We start from the raw sequence: 15,930 nt of genomic DNA, 5'->3' as shown, positions 1-15,930 counted from the left end.
CGACGGTCGACGTGATAAGAATTCAGATAGGTCAGTTCCCGACATTCTCGATAAGAGCAACGAAACGACACGTAGAAACTTTTTCCAAAAATACCCAGACGCGTAAACATAAAATCGACCCGATATCACTGGCTTTTTTCTCGACTGGGCACAGTGGTGGCTCACGGTGCCAAATGAAGTTTTCCAAACCAAATTAAGTAGCAAGGGTTAATGCGGGTTAATGATCGACTGGACGTCCAAGATCGATCAACTCGATCACTTGCGTAATCTGAATAGATCATCGAACGATTCTCTCGAGCGTTTAGTTTTCATCGTGCTCTTCTCTCAACCTGTACCCTCGACACGTTAAAACTACCACTATGCGAACTAGGATTAAGAATATCCTACAGTTGCGGAATTAATTGTCGACATAGAAATGCAAAACGATCAGGACACTCGTAAACAAATATCTCGAGACCGACCAACGAATAAGACCGCTCGATTTCCGTGCACAAGATCCATCGTAGATCGTGCCTCGCGACGACCTTCCACCCGCGATTCCCTCTCGTTTTTTTCGTACCGTAAACCGGACGCACACGTTGGCCGGGCTCCACGGCGTCTCGAAAATAGCAATACACTCTTTCTCTGTCGGCCTGTGATCCCTTCTTCGCCGCTATCTCGAGCACCAGTCGCGACAGACAACCACCGCGTCTCTTTCTTACGGTGATCCATGGTCCCCCGCGAACTGAGCCACCAGCACGGTCATCTTCCAACAGGAAGAGGGTACAAACGTGGAAAGAAAAGCAAAGGGGGTCGTGATGGAAGGGCCTGAGAAACTGTCGCTATCCAATTGAGTCGAAAGAATGAAAAGAGGGTTGACAAGAGGGAAAAGAAAGATAGACTACACACAGGAACACACGTAGAGGAGACCCGGACCAGCCACAATCTATCGTGTGCAACGGTACGTCGCCACGAAACCGCTTTGCGCGAGAGACTGAGAGAGAAACGCGGCGCGGTCCCTCGAATCGCGGACTCGACGAGGAGAGCGATATCGAGAGCGCGCGAGACGGACTCTGTCAGGGGGAGGGACAGAGTAAGAGAGGTAGAGAGAACGATTCAGCCATCCAGAGAACGCTAGAGCTCGAAAGGGGATGGAAAGGGTAGAAAAAAAAAACGAATACAAGGGGAGAATTGAAAAATTCCCGACGAAGATGGGAAGGAAGGGGACATGAGAATGAAGAGCGAGAAGGAATGGTCTTGGACAGAGCAGAGGAAGAGAGAACGAAGAGAGTCCGTGCGCCGGGCAAGTGCACGCGTGCGCGTATTTCGAGTGTACCGGGTGTCGAGTGAATCACTGTTTTACGGTGATTTTAATTATCCTACGCTGTACATTTTACGATGATATTATGATTTCTGAACCATTTCAATACAATACAATAATTTGCCAACTAATAACGTTATCGAATTGACCAGCCATAGTTTATAAGTTATACAGGCTTGTATTTTATAATTTTAAAATCTGTCGCCGAATAAAAATCAGTTCGTAAAATACTAGAAATCGAAATTCGTAAAATTCGCTTGCAGAGTTTCATTCGCCTCGCTACCAAATTTGGTGCTGATACGCAAGCAAATTTATTAGCGTTAATGATTCGTAACTTGTAACTTGTAAAATTCTATTAAGGGCAATATTCCAATTGCGCAAGAGAATCCTGGTACCCTAAGATCTTCCAGCCTATATTTTGGAAGTATTTCGTGTCAGCTCGAAGCTTTAAAATAGTACAGGAACATGATCTTGGTAGTGAGAGAGTAACACGTACAGAGACAACAGCTTCGTGAGAGAATCTGGGAAATTAAATTTGGAAAATTAATTTCTATACTGCTTTTATTTGATCTAGAGACTTCTGAAATAACAGGATTAGAGAAACGAAAACTTCCTATGAAAGTTGGACATTTCCTTGTTTTCAACCATTCACAGAAGGTTTTCATATACTGTTTCCGGATGCATTTTATGCAACTTGCAAACATTTACCTTTTAAACTATAGAACGTTGATTTCGATAGAAATGATCGATGCGGTTACTGTTAATCGTTCCTGGATATGCACCGATCACACGATGGTAGAAAGTACTAGAAAGTTACAAATTGCCTTTGCAATACACACGCGAGCTTACTGATAGAGCCCAGATAGCCAATTTCATTGCAAACCTCAACTGCTTCCCTCTTCCTGTATTTTTCCGTTCGTGCCTTTTAGCTCTGATCCGCTGAAAAGCTCCTCGTTGAAAAAGGACACTTTAAAGAGCTATCTGTACTCGTGGAATTTTCTTTTCTAAAATGATCTCGAGGATGCTTCTTCGATGCTACCTATATATACTACTGGATAATTAAAATGGCAATTAAAAATAGAGAAAAATCGGAGAAACAATTTATACAGAAACATCGATCGACTTCGGTTGTTCATCTAAAAGCCGTATTTCCGTTTCCAGAAGTAAATTCATGCCTGATAATTGCAAGATATAGTAGGTGAGTTATAAAACTTTTACTACCCCATATTCGCAGGATCACGTTTCCGTGGAAACTATCATAATTTTCTAGACTATAATACGTGTCCCTGTGTGGGTACGTGTGCATGTATGACTCGCTGCGAATGGTGTCTATGACCCATATAACACGCCCAAGCGTAACTAGGTCATGCACCTCTGTATCCCCTGGAATAATACAGGGTGTCCTCCTTTGAAGAAAGAACTGGGTCTCCGGTATCGGTTAAACGAAAGTAAAGAAACAAAAAGGGAAAAGAAGGTACAATACCGTCCATAAGTATTTCAGTACTCCTTGGTACACTCTCAATGTACCGCAAATATGTAAAACGTACTTCGAATGAAATTCTCTGACTAATTAATTTTCGTCTCGTACGTTATCTCAGGCAACCTACAAATATACCGGCAATTAGCAGACGTTGATAAAAACGGTATTTATTAACAGGAAGAATGAAGCAATAATTGAAGATGAATAAAAACTGATCCTGCAGAGTCACCTGAGTTAAGTGATTTTAAATTGGGATCTTGGGCCAAATGAGATCAACTATCCACTAGTTTCTAAAGGTTTATATAAATTTCATGCGTTCGTTATTCAAATAGACATAGAACTTGAATGATGTGGATACGTATATTTTTCTTCTCAGTTCCAATTTAGCAGATCATTGGGGCTCGATGCAAGAAGCTAAGAATCAAACGCTAGAAAAATGTTGTTCTATTAAAAAAACATTGAAAATATGACAAGGATATGAACGTTTTAATCGAATTGTACCAGCTGTTCAAATACTTATGGATGGTAATGTACGTTCCTTAGTTTCACAGGGTTACGTTGGAACGAAGGTTAAAACATACTCTCGAGCTACTTTCAGGCTATTTGATGGCTTCCGGCACGCGACAGCCTAGGCTATTCCTCCCGATGACGCATCCTGAATCAGACCAAAGGACGTCGATGCCAGTTTATTCCGTGAGATGACGACAGAGGAGGGCTAAAAAGGCCAGAAGGTGCGTTTGGTTTACCGATCTCTTTCCCGTTGCACCCTCAAAAATGTATGCGTTGATCGATCTGAAAACGATACTTGGAAACGCCGCGAAAGAGGAAGAGGATCAGTTTGCACAAATTAACCCTGCCACTATCCAAGGAACAAGCAGGGGTCGTTCGTTGAATATTTAACGGGGGTAAAAAATGTGAAACGAAAGTAGGTCGACTATTATCAGTGGAACAGAATTAATCGCGCCTCTGTGCGCAAATTATTGGACCAGCACGAATGCTAATTAATCGATCATTCGAATTTCGGCTGTAATACAGTCGTTGGTTCCAATATGAACGAAACTCTAAAGCCAAACTAATCATCTCCATCTTTCATTAATTCCGTAATTTCATTACATAAGTACATGGTTGGTTCTCTAACAGAAATGATTTAATAACAATAGTCACTAACTTTGCATAACGGTATGTCGGCACAGAATTCTGTTTAAAAAACAGTATCATCACTTTCTTGTATTTTTCAACTTATGAAACTGTCCAATATGGTTTCCGGACAATTCGTACAAGACTATGCTTACATCGGATGCGTCGCCTGACCAACTATCTCTCCAACCACTGAAGCATCTGAAGATCGAAACGTACATACACATGTAGTCATGATTTATGATACTCACGAATGCTGGCAACAATTTGAACGAAACGCGTGTAATATATTTACAAAAAATTCCTACAAACGTTCGAATACTTTCGCGAACTACTGTATGTATGCGCACGTGTGATCGTTCTTACGTAATCGTTAGAACGTTAATCAGAAAACGCGATTTCCATTCCAGAATGCAAAGTACCAGAAAGCTTAAAGCGTCCGAAATATGGCCTTGGATAAGAGAGAGTGTACGATCATTGTTAAAGGAAGAAAAATTTTCGCGCGCACGAGGAACCGCTCGTAAAACCCAATTCCAGGAAGTAACCTAATTCCTGCGGGAGGGATGACCCAGCCACGAGGAGGCAGCCGGAGTACGGTAGGATATTCTGCAGGAGGACGGGATATATGGGGGAGGTTAGAGGCCGCCAGGGGGGTACGTTCAGTTTAGCAATACGTGCCAGTCCGATGCACCCCTTGTTGCCATGGAAACGACCTACTCTCCCTGGACAGACGCATCGGCCACCCTCCGCGTGTTAAACATTCGAATAAGGATATCTCGCTGCTCTTTGAACCTCCCCTTTACTGCTTCTGTCCTTTTTCGACACAAAACTGCTCCTTCGTCTATAATCCATATCATTGCCCATTTGGGATACCGGAACTCTGCTTAAATAGTTTGACGATTCGGCAATTTTACTTTGCAAGATCAATGATCGTAATTACCTCGCAATCAGTTGTGGCTACCGTTCTCCCAAAAAGATTATGTCTTGCGAATTTTGCGCAACATATTATTGGTTTACGCAGCGATATTCTTTCAAATGGAGACCATTCTTCGGAGACTAATAGCGACACAGGAATTGAATCAACGCGTTCTATCTGTACCGCAGATAAGGAGAAATTCATCGCGTCATTTTCTAAAACGTGAAGCAGTATTTTGGAAGTTTCGAAAGAACGAAACAGCAATATGTAAGAGTTACGTAGAGACAACGTTATTAGAAAACGTGTACGAAGTAAGTTAGCGTTTTGTTAGAATAATGCATGGAGTCCATTATACGAATCAGAGGAACGAAAAGAATTTCTACGATTTGAGAAGGAAAACAAATCGTCATAGCGCCGTTAATGCGGAAATTTATAAAATATACGATCTACATAGAAGAAGCGACGAAAGGGATATTCTTGAAATGTGTCGAAGATATTCATTGGGGCAATTTCCTGCAACTCTCTTCGCAATCACAATGCGAGTTCAACAGAATTCAATAAGGCAATTTCTTTAAAAAGATATTACGAATGAAGCGTTGGTAAATCCCTCGTGAGAAATATTATCAGACATTTTCCCAATATCCTCTCGCTCTTCATAAGTTTTCGCACAGTTTTTACAACAGCTTCTTATAGCGGCTTTTGAAATAAAAATATGCGTAGGATTCTCGCGAACGATCTCCTTCGTTGTTCGAGAGAAAGGCACAAAACTCGGAAGAACCTTCGGTACTTCCGCATAAACAAGTTATTCTCTGGAAGTTCGAGAGACGTTTTAGGGTCCGCGTAAATACACACGTGTCAGATCTTCCAGCATGCCGGAGATCGGCTATCGTACGCGTGCACCGCTGCGACAGCCGATGATTCATATGGTGGAACTTCGTCAAAATTTGCCAGCGTCGTTGGCAACAAGGATTTTTCATCGGATAGTAAATCACGAGTCAGCCCGGAACTTCGATTGAAGCGGGCGCTTCTTCTATAAATATCGGATCCCAGTCATCCCAGTGTCCACCGAGCTACGCTTCCGGTGTCATTTTGCATTCCTTGGAAGCTGTTAAAGTATCATCTAACTTGTTTCCGATAGAAAATCTTTTCAATCTTCAAGAGTAAAAATAAGGGATACAAATTTCCTCCGTCATGCAATTCGCCATTTTCTTCGTCTAATGAATACTTTGTCCGTTGCTCTTTAATCATCGCAAGACTCTGACAAATTTCTTTGACACGAAATTTTAACCAATACAGAGCAAGGCCGTAATATGTTTCTTTTCATGATACAGAAAAGATATGAAAATTAATAGCAAAGAGACGAGAATCTTGGAAACTTTTGATTACACGGCATGCGCGTTTTACTCGCCAACCGTGAACGTTTTTGATCAATTCCTCAAGAAGAAAATCCTTCGCTTGTTTCGACTAGTTTTGACTAGAATTAATTTCCTACACCGTCCATGAAAATATTTCTACAAGATTCGCGAACCAAGGAAAATTATAAATAAAGAGAACATCTCTTAACATCATACGGAAATATTTCCACTTTAAAAATATAATTACTCGTCATTATGAAACCACTATAACAAATGCTCTGAAATCTATACACGTCGCTATATGTATCTTTCGTATCTCATACCAGAAGTGCAGAAAATCTTGAGGATAAAAAGCTAATTATTTTCTAAATTGTTCCTTTCAAATCCTTTATCGTTTCGTTACACCGTAGAGGTATACTAAGGTGTATAAAGCGATTAAGACTAAACGAGCTAGGATCGATCGAATGTGGTACCGGGAACGATCACGATAAAACCGATCTCGAATTCGAGTTCCGGCTACGATGCCACGAAACCAGATGCAAAATTATCGATCGTTGCTCTTCCGGAATAGAGAGAAGTCCACGGCTGTTTCTCACGTGATTTGTATCGAGGAAAAGCGAAAGCAGCTGGTGCTTGCGAACGCGGAATAAATTTGTATCGCTGATTTCCTGCCACTGAATACACTAACGACCAACGTACTTACAATACTGAATCACTGTTTGCCAACTAAAAAGACAATGAAGAGTCACAGTTGGCGACGCTCGAACCTGTATTACTATTATTATTAGTTGTATATCCTACGCCATAAACCAACGCGTCCAATCATCTATTACGACATTAAAACAATCATTGACGTACGTGATATGTAATTTTGGCAATCTTACATATGCATACAGCACTATGCATAAGTCTTAGGTCACGTATCAAACGAAAATGTTTTGTTTTTATCAATTAATATAGAAATACTTGATGTTAGCTTAAATCCGTTCTTACTTTTCAGAACGTGTTTGGTTCAATTCGAGATAATATCCCACGCGATTGAATAAAAATACGTTCCACTATTTATTTCAGTAAAATCGTTTGCCTTTTCACAAAGTAACGTGAAATCGAACAGTAAAACCCAGAAATCAAGAGCCACGATATACACTTCCGGTACATTCGCGAATTCCTAGAATCGTTGGAAGTTCTACGAAGATTCTCAGCGTTAAAGACTATGATATAAGAGTTTTCTATATCTAATTCGAGTCTCTATTGCAGGATATAAATGAAAGACTGCTAAATATCAGACTTAGTTTCGAAAATAAACTGTTTAAATAAAACACTGTTAGTGTTTCATTTTTGACGAAATAACTTCTTATTAATACTGGAACTACCACAATCTTGTTTCGCTCTTTTTTTTTTTTTTACATTTACTAAAACCACGTAGCTTCTGAAAAAATTAATAATGGACTTTTTTATGTAATCATGTACACTTATTTTCCCATTATGTTACTCCAAGTATAATTGCGCATATCTGTATTAGCAATTGATTATTCCTATGTTGATATAGCTGAAATGCTGGTCGGTTTTCGATTAGATGCTGACAATTACCCTTAATTTTCCATAAATTAAAACACATTACGGACACTCTTAAATATACCTTCGTTTCTTTCGATAAAGAAATATTGGTACGCGTAAAAAGAACATGCCAAAAAAAATGGATAAAGTGGAGCACGGAGCGAGAGGAAATTATGGGGAATCGGTTCACCGGATAAATTTTATTTAGGTCAACCCGTACAGTGGTCGACCCGGGTGCGGAGGGTTGTTGAACTCCATGACCTATATTCTAACAAATAGGGCAGAGAATAAACGACGAAGATAGATCGAGCTCATCTGCCCCGTAAAAGTGTTTTCACACTTTTCCCTCGTCGAAGGAAAGCAAGACAGCCACGATTTTCCTCTAACTATCTCCCTCTCGTTTTTTCAACAATCGAGTCAGAGCGTGTTCTCTTGAAAGCTCGGCTGCTTGAACGCGGCATACTGAATTATTGATGCTGTTTGGAGCAACCTTGGGTAAAGATGTTGACGTCGGTAAATAGAAATAGAAAATCTTGCGAATTGTGGAGAATATTGTTTACTCGTCGTAAAAATCAATGTCCTCTGGATTTCTTGAATATTATCGAGATACTCCAGAAAAACGACAAAGTACGCGGCAGATACGCAAATTATATATTTGCTGAATTTACTGTGCAAAACAAATTCTTCCTTCGAAGGAAGATTTATTCGATACTCGAAAGAGAAACATTCGACATATTTTTATTTTACTATATCTATAGATTGGTTCGTAGAAGCTGCTGCCCGATACATCGAACAATAAGAAGAACATTAATCCTACAAATATATCTGTTAACCATTCGAAAGAAAGCAAAACCAGCGATTGAAATCTCGTTCCATTTAGCGTTACAATTGAAAGATTCCAGAGAATCGCGAAGAAGAAACCCAAACCAAAGATTGATCTCTCTAATAAAGATACAACGCGATCCAGTCTTTCTCCGTAACGACGTTATAATGACTGAAACGAGCAGGATTAAGTATATTTTCGGCATCAATGAAAAAAGGGGAGAAGCAAGTGTTCCCAAGTTAATGGAGCAAAATACCGAAGACTAATCACATCGGAGGTCGGTCACTGAAAAGATAGACCCTCCTCGAGAAGAACACGGTAGACGAGCGGGCGCTCATCGTCTCGAGGAAGAGACGATAGAGGATCCAGGCACTCGTGAAAGACTCGTGAAAGCACGAGTGGCTTCCGTGTCAGTCGACCGCTATTTATAATGAAAATATTTTCACAACGACGATCATGCCCAAGCACTGGCCACGTATGTATCGACAGATATATATCTCGGCGCGCATTTAGCACCTACGTCCATCGATCTCTTCACGTCTTTTTTCCCCTCTTCTCGAAGCTGACCAATGTCCACCGGATAAGCAATTACCATACGACGTTCAATTTTATTGCAAGCCATTTTCTACGCTAATACAAGCAGTATGAATTTCGAGGAATTACAATTCGGCGTATCCATCTGTAAGAGGAGATCAACTCGTGATATTGATCGAAATTTAATCTATCCTCCAAATTTAGAATTTATCGGGTTTAGCTTAATCAGTCTCGTTGGTATCTATGATACAATTACGGAAAGAGGAGAGGAACGAGATTGTCCGTTTAAGGCCTTTTTTACTCCGCCAACGTGATCTAAAAAAGAAGGACATAGGAAATTTGAGTCTATAAAATTCAGCTAGACGCTCTTTCGAAAGGTTTAACTGAATCAAAGCTTGGAAATACCATACATGGACGTGGTCCCTTTCTCCGTACTCATCGACGAAGAATAGCGAAGAATATGGTAGTAGACAGGACAAGTTAGGAAAGCAACACGTGCCTCTAGTTGTCATAGGACATAAATTTACGGATGGACGACTGGGAAGAATGCACTGAAATTGAAAGCAGCTATAGGGAAGCGGTTTCGACTCATGCCGGATCAATACTGTTCGTATCCAGTTCCTTCTCTGTCGACGGTTGCATTTCACGTTCTTTCAACGTTTATCTTTGACTGGCTTGTATCAAAATACTCGCATAACTTTTAGCAAAGAAGTCACGATAAAAATTTGAGCTCTCCTCTGACGAAGAAAATAATTTACGAAAGTAAGTTTTCATGAAAATTTGCATTTAGACGATGAGACCTTAAATTTGAATTCATAATTTGTGGTTGAAAAAAGGATCCACTATATAGTCCATAAATCAAAAAGATTCACTGCAAGATTTCTTCTGTCAACACACAGACTAATTCGACGAAGGAGAATGTAAAAAACGAGGAAACGGAAGAGGTGCACGAAGCACCCTGTTGATTCCGTTCAGCGGAGCTTCACAACAGTGTGGCAAACGTGAACTGTGTTTAACGAAGAGTCGCCAGCAAGTCGTATGTTCCCAACGAGAACTAGTCAATTTTGGCTGTGGTCCAGACCTACGTCAGGACAGTCTCTGACGCCAGCATCAATGAAAGAACGTGAAAGAGGAAGCGAGAGGGAGAGAAACTCGAGCGGTTGACAGGTTATATCTCTCTGTAGGCCTCTGGACCAAAAATAACGCGGGTGTTTTAACGCCGGAGCGATTTTCATCGAGAGAGACTCCTTGGCCATACGAACGAGATAGTCCTCATGCTATACGATCTAAGTACATCGTTCTTTTAAGATTGGATACACTTGTTCCACCACTTCAGGTTCACGCCTTATGTCGACAAATTTTCACACTTTCCTCGGCTTTCAAGTTTACGTCAATCTGTATCATCATCATGTACGGTAACACGCTATTTGTTTCTTTCCCGCTTCTTAGTGATACGATTTCTAGCGTATGATAAAAGATAGCGTAGAACGTACGTGTATCTATAAGAATAAATCGTTGAAAAAATGGTCGTTGCAATACAAAAATGAGTTTGATCAACCAGTTACTTGAACAACTACTAAGGGAGAATAATATTCTTACGGTACGTTTATATAGGAGATCGCGAAGGTTGTGCGTTCCAATGCTGCATTATTCAGGCGTTATAGAGCACTTAGATCGACTGAAGGTTCGCAGGTTCACGTGGAAGAAAGCAGATGTATCACGAGTGCACTCGACTCTGAAATAAAGCTGGCTTCACATCTGAAATTCTAAGATACCAAGGAAACAATTTAATTAACAGAACTAATAATACAATCGAAATAAATTACATGGACAATTAATTAGCAAGTGAACAATACTAAGAAATAATTTTATTAATTCAAGTTGACTCGAAGAAATTTCGAGTTTCAATTGTGAAAGAAGCTTCAGCTATAGTATCTAATCACTTGAGAAACTGACCGGTTGAAACGCTATGGACATGAATCGGTCAAGTTTCATTTATTCCTACGATATGCACAAAGACAACACCAATTGTCCTATGAAAAATTCAACAGACACGTGCGGCACACGGTCGTTGTATCTCGCGATCTAAAGGCTGAATACCATATTCACGGATGAGTAAGAGACTTCTACAAATTCCCGGTCATTGGCCACGTATTTTCCAACGTTTATGGAATTTCCTTTCGCCATCATATATTTCTCATTAGAGAAACAGACAGAATATATAAAACTGATATATCCGGATTATTGGAATCAATGATTCAACGATTGTATATTAATCTTAATGATTTTCCCATTTGCAAATATTCCAGGAATTTCCTCCGATTTTACACGTAGTACAACTCCATCAACTAACACTCGATCGAAAGTTTAATCTGCCAACAAGTCATGCACGCAATCATAGAACTTGAAACATGACGAATCCAGTGAACTGTAATTTATTATGCTACCATGACGTAAAAACATTCGAAACATACAATGCCATTCGCCTTCTGTTCATTTTCCAAAACTTTTTACTGCGTCCTCACCCTCTTTCTCTTCTTCATCGACCCTGACATAGCAGAGAACTGGCATTTTACGACAAAAATCTTATAAAATGTCAACCAATGCTCTTAACCGATGTAATATCCATTTTAGGTACTGGTAGTATCAACTGAAAGAATTAAATCTGTCAAACGAAGAATAATTTTTCTACGGTGTTTAAGAAATTAATTCGACTACCATGCAATCCATATTGGACATCTTCTAGGATATACAAGCAAATAAAGGACATTCAAACGATTCCAGAGAGTCGGATGAAAAATTAGGACAGTAGACCATCCAGAATAAAGATTAAAATTGGAAATCACAGCTGTCTTTCTTAATTGAAAAATCAATTTAGCGTTTGTGTCCTCGTTAAAACGGTCATGCCACGGGGAGCAATCCCAACCAGTGAAAATGACTGCTTTTACCGAGGGAGAGATTAATGATGTAACGTGACCCTGTTCGCTTGTAGGATGACTCAGAATTCATACCCGGGGAACGATGTTCTTCGAAACAACGGCATAGTTCCGAGCTTCGTCCGGTTGCGGATACACGTGCGCACCTCACGTGATTTCATAAACTTACATAAAACTTGCATATTAACGACTTTGCACAACTTTCTTTCTAAAGTTGCATCTTCGTCGCGTCAATTCCAAGAAAGGAATAACAACTGTTATGACTTTTGTAAGATTGCTCCTCTTCGTATTGACAAGAGTTGTGAATGGATATTACATAAGACAAAAGTTCGTCGTGTGGAAACGTCATACAGTTCTTGGACATCGTGGGTGTAGAAGGATACCAAACTAACAGCTCATTAAGGGAATGGCTGTTAGATCTTTAGAGGAGCAATCTCGTTTCTTATAGAACTTTGACACGCTACCTTGCTCGAAGGCTACTGCAACCACTTTTTATCTACTCGACGAGTCTCTTATGTGTCCTGTCAGCTACTATCGAGCCATTATCAGCGAGCACTGACTATTTCTATTTATGGTTCCTGTGGCAGAGCTATTTATTATTCTAAAAATAGATTTATCATTATATGTTATTTGGAAAAATTTCTCCTACTCTTGGTTTACATAAAATGCTCTTCAATATCATATTATAAATAGAAAATGATAGATAGATAAATGGAATAAAAAGAGAATAATATTAATCCAATTTTTAGAAACTTTTTTCTATGAAGCTCATTTTGATTTTGTCTCAACAAACCAGTCTAATACTCGTTTGATAGACTTTCCTTTTTTAAAAGTTATTCACATATAATAATCCAATAGCGTGAAATTGGAGGCAACATCGGAAGCCAAAGTGTTCTTCTTTTCGCATTTCGTACGTTTTTACTACAACATTTTAACTTCGATCAGGAAAGAGATACGATTTATTCCAGCTGCGTGTGAATCACCTTGTATATTGATAAAGTTTGGCTGTCAAACTCTGGAATATATAGAAAAAACCAATCGAAACAAAAGAAAGGCATCGACGGAGAAGACGGAGAGAGATCATCGATAATTTGACAAGATTCTAAGAGCTTGCGTCGATATTACGAATCATCGAGATAGGCCGAGTCCGACTGGTGAACTTGACCTTCACCTCGAGCGCGGCTACCTTCGATCGAACTTCCATGCTTGGTAGGCCGGGAATTCCCCGAAAGAAGGTTAATAGAACCTTCTTCAGTGGCACGTGTGTGATGCCACAATAAGATGGAGTGCGAGACCGAGGTTGCCGTGAGTAGCGTGACTGTGGTCGTCCGGTGGATTCGTTGAGGAGGAGCGATTCGCGTGCAGCCCGCCCGAAAATCGGCCCTCCTCTTCATCGATCCTCCCTTCGTCCCTGTTCGTAATTCGTCTTAACTCCAGGCACCGATCGATCCTGCTACAATTCGGCCCAATGGTGAAAGCATTCGGCGAATCCCGCGTGAGTCATCTCGTTTGTTCGTTTTCGCGATGACCTTGCTGGATAAACACCCATGCAATGCAACGCGAGGACTACTTATTGTTAGCCAGCTGGCAATAAGTGATTTTCATCGAAGTTTAATCCTCCATACCGATTATAACACGCGAACGTAAACTACTAGGTGACCAATGAAATAGGACGACTCATGCTCGTTTGCGGTATACGGGTATACGATACTATACATTATCAACAACTGTAACAAACAACAACTTTGTAATTCGACAGCTCTGTACCTGAGATTGCTGTTATTAGATTTCTGGTATACACACCTCTTAGTGTTCTAGGATATTCTAGGATTTTCATAGTCGTTTCTGTTTGTAAATATCCTAAACTTTGTGTATTACGATACAAGGTTTCTTTTGTTTTTGTCCTATTGCTATTTGTCTTTTCTCTTTGATCGTCTTGTTCCTATTGCTAGTGTGTTCCTTTTTCTTGAAGCGTTCTTTTGTTACTGAAATTTTTTCTATCTAATGCTCTCTTGTGCACGTCTCTTTTATTATTGAAATTTCCTTTCTTTGTATTCTTAAGCCGCTTCTTGTTGTTGGAATTTCTCAAATTTTTTAAACGATCGTTGTGTTGTTTCTTCCACAGGAATTCCTTTCAATGAACTTGCGACTTTTATTACGAGAATTTCTTTTCTTTGCATTCTTGTATATTTTTTTTATACCCCTACTATATCTTTTGTGGCTTGCACATACAGTTTTCCTTTTTGCTGGGATCTTTTTGCTTTCAAAGTTGAAATCCTCTCTGACAAGATTGCGTAGAAAATTTCCTAAAACTCAATGTCATAATGGAAAACTATACTCTAGCAATGTGTCGTCTAAGAGAAATCCAGAAGCATAACAGAATGGTGATAGTCCATGAAGCGACTAAAACCGAAACGTTCGCAATAGTATCAATAATTGCTAGGAATGATTTAGAAGGAAGTAACCACCAGTGACTGATCACCGGTGATCAGATGAAAGTTATTCACAGAAATGAATCGTCCAAGAGGTAGTTTAGACAAATTCAAAGAATGCTGTGAACGTAATATTAATTGAAACATTTAACAAAATAAATTTTAAGCACGTAGAAGTCTATGGGATTTAGAGTAGTATCAACGTACACTTTACTGCCTGACCAGTTTTCGACGTCACTACTTGAACGAGATCAATGCGTGACTAAGTATCACGCTGCATCAGGTTGACCTATGTCATTACAAAATTTTTATTGCCAAGGATGACAAGAAAGGTCGCTATTTTAGATTTAACAAAAACGAAAGCAGAGATCTGACTCATTCGCAATATACATTACGTAGGTATTCAATACCAGAAAGAACATTTAACGAATTGAAACTATCAGCTGGTCGATAAGTTACAAGAAAAGAAAAAGAATTATTCTCGTCGAGGTGCTACTCAACGATAATTACTTGTCGCATCGCCCCATCGATTTCGAATCCAATAAAGAGAACTCTACAAGGAGATATCACTTTTTCTCCGTGTTGAGTGGCCGCCTATAGGCAAATAAATCGACTAATTAGTAATCACTCGACCTAAAACAACGCTGTATCTGTGGTTGTTTAACGCATTATCATGAGACATTACACAGTTTGGCATGATGGAAAACAGAAAACCGTATAAATATCCCGAGGCTGCACGCAAGACGACGGAAAAAAGCCTTGTTTCTCTGGACGTGCTATGTGTTACAGGCTTTTCAAAAATAAACCTGCACCACGTGCAACCTTGATCCTGTGCACGCAACAGTGCATACACATGTGACACGTAAGCGTAACATCGCCATACGCACATGCACTACTATCTACAGGATCGCATAGCATCGATGCATAATATTATCGGTCGATTTATGGGCAACCTTAATTAATTTATCATCCGATTTCTGATTTTCCAATTTACCGTCTTGTATCGTGCAATTCGTCCATCATAATCCATCTTCGGCTCTGTAAGTGTATGTATGCTATTATACGTGCATTGCAATAGTGATATTATTTTGACATATATTAAAAACCTTTCTCTTTTCAGAATTGCTATAACGAGTATAATCTTAACATCAAAAATTTTAACCGAGTTAACAATGAATTAAAACTATAATATATATAGCAGTAATAGTATTATCAATCAACGGTAACGAACTTTGAAGAAGAAAGTTAAATGAGGGGTTTTTCTGCATACTGATAACAAACAGCACAGAATCCATAATTCCCGTGTGTCTATGACTCCACGATAGACATTGGAGGTAGGCTACCAGGGAACATGGAACTAAAGAGAAAGAGAGTAGCAGGGAGAGAGATAGAGAGGGAGAGGGAGAGAACGAGAGAGAGTGAGAGAGGAGGCGGGGGTGAAGTGAAGTCATAAAAGTAGG

General features: G+C 39.7%; 1 protein-coding gene across 10 annotated transcripts in view; it reads right to left on the bottom strand.

The window, feature by feature from the left end:
• Positions 1-15,930, bottom strand: part of LOC100743844 (R3H domain-containing protein 1) — a 29,254-nt gene that overhangs the window by 12,069 nt on the left and 1,255 nt on the right. For 3 of the 10 annotated variants that reach the window (XM_033321158.1, XM_024368405.2, XM_033321159.1), the window contains exon 1: positions 560-1,221. The exons of 1 other annotated variant lie outside the window; for it this stretch is intronic. The gene's annotated coding sequence lies outside the window, so the exon portion shown is untranslated. Of the gene's footprint in view, positions 1-94; positions 526-559; positions 1,223-15,930 lie in introns of those variants that run through there. 6 more of the 10 variants (XR_004461850.1, XM_033321150.1, XM_033321144.1 and 3 more) reach the window with 5 other exon arrangements.

The sequence above is a fragment of the Bombus impatiens genome, unplaced genomic scaffold (genome assembly GCF_000188095.3).
Source record: "Bombus impatiens unplaced genomic scaffold, BIMP_2.2 scf_0027, whole genome shotgun sequence".
NCBI lineage: Eukaryota > Metazoa > Arthropoda > Insecta > Hymenoptera > Apidae > Bombus > Bombus impatiens.
This window is presented reverse-complemented; position numbering and strand designations above follow the sequence as displayed.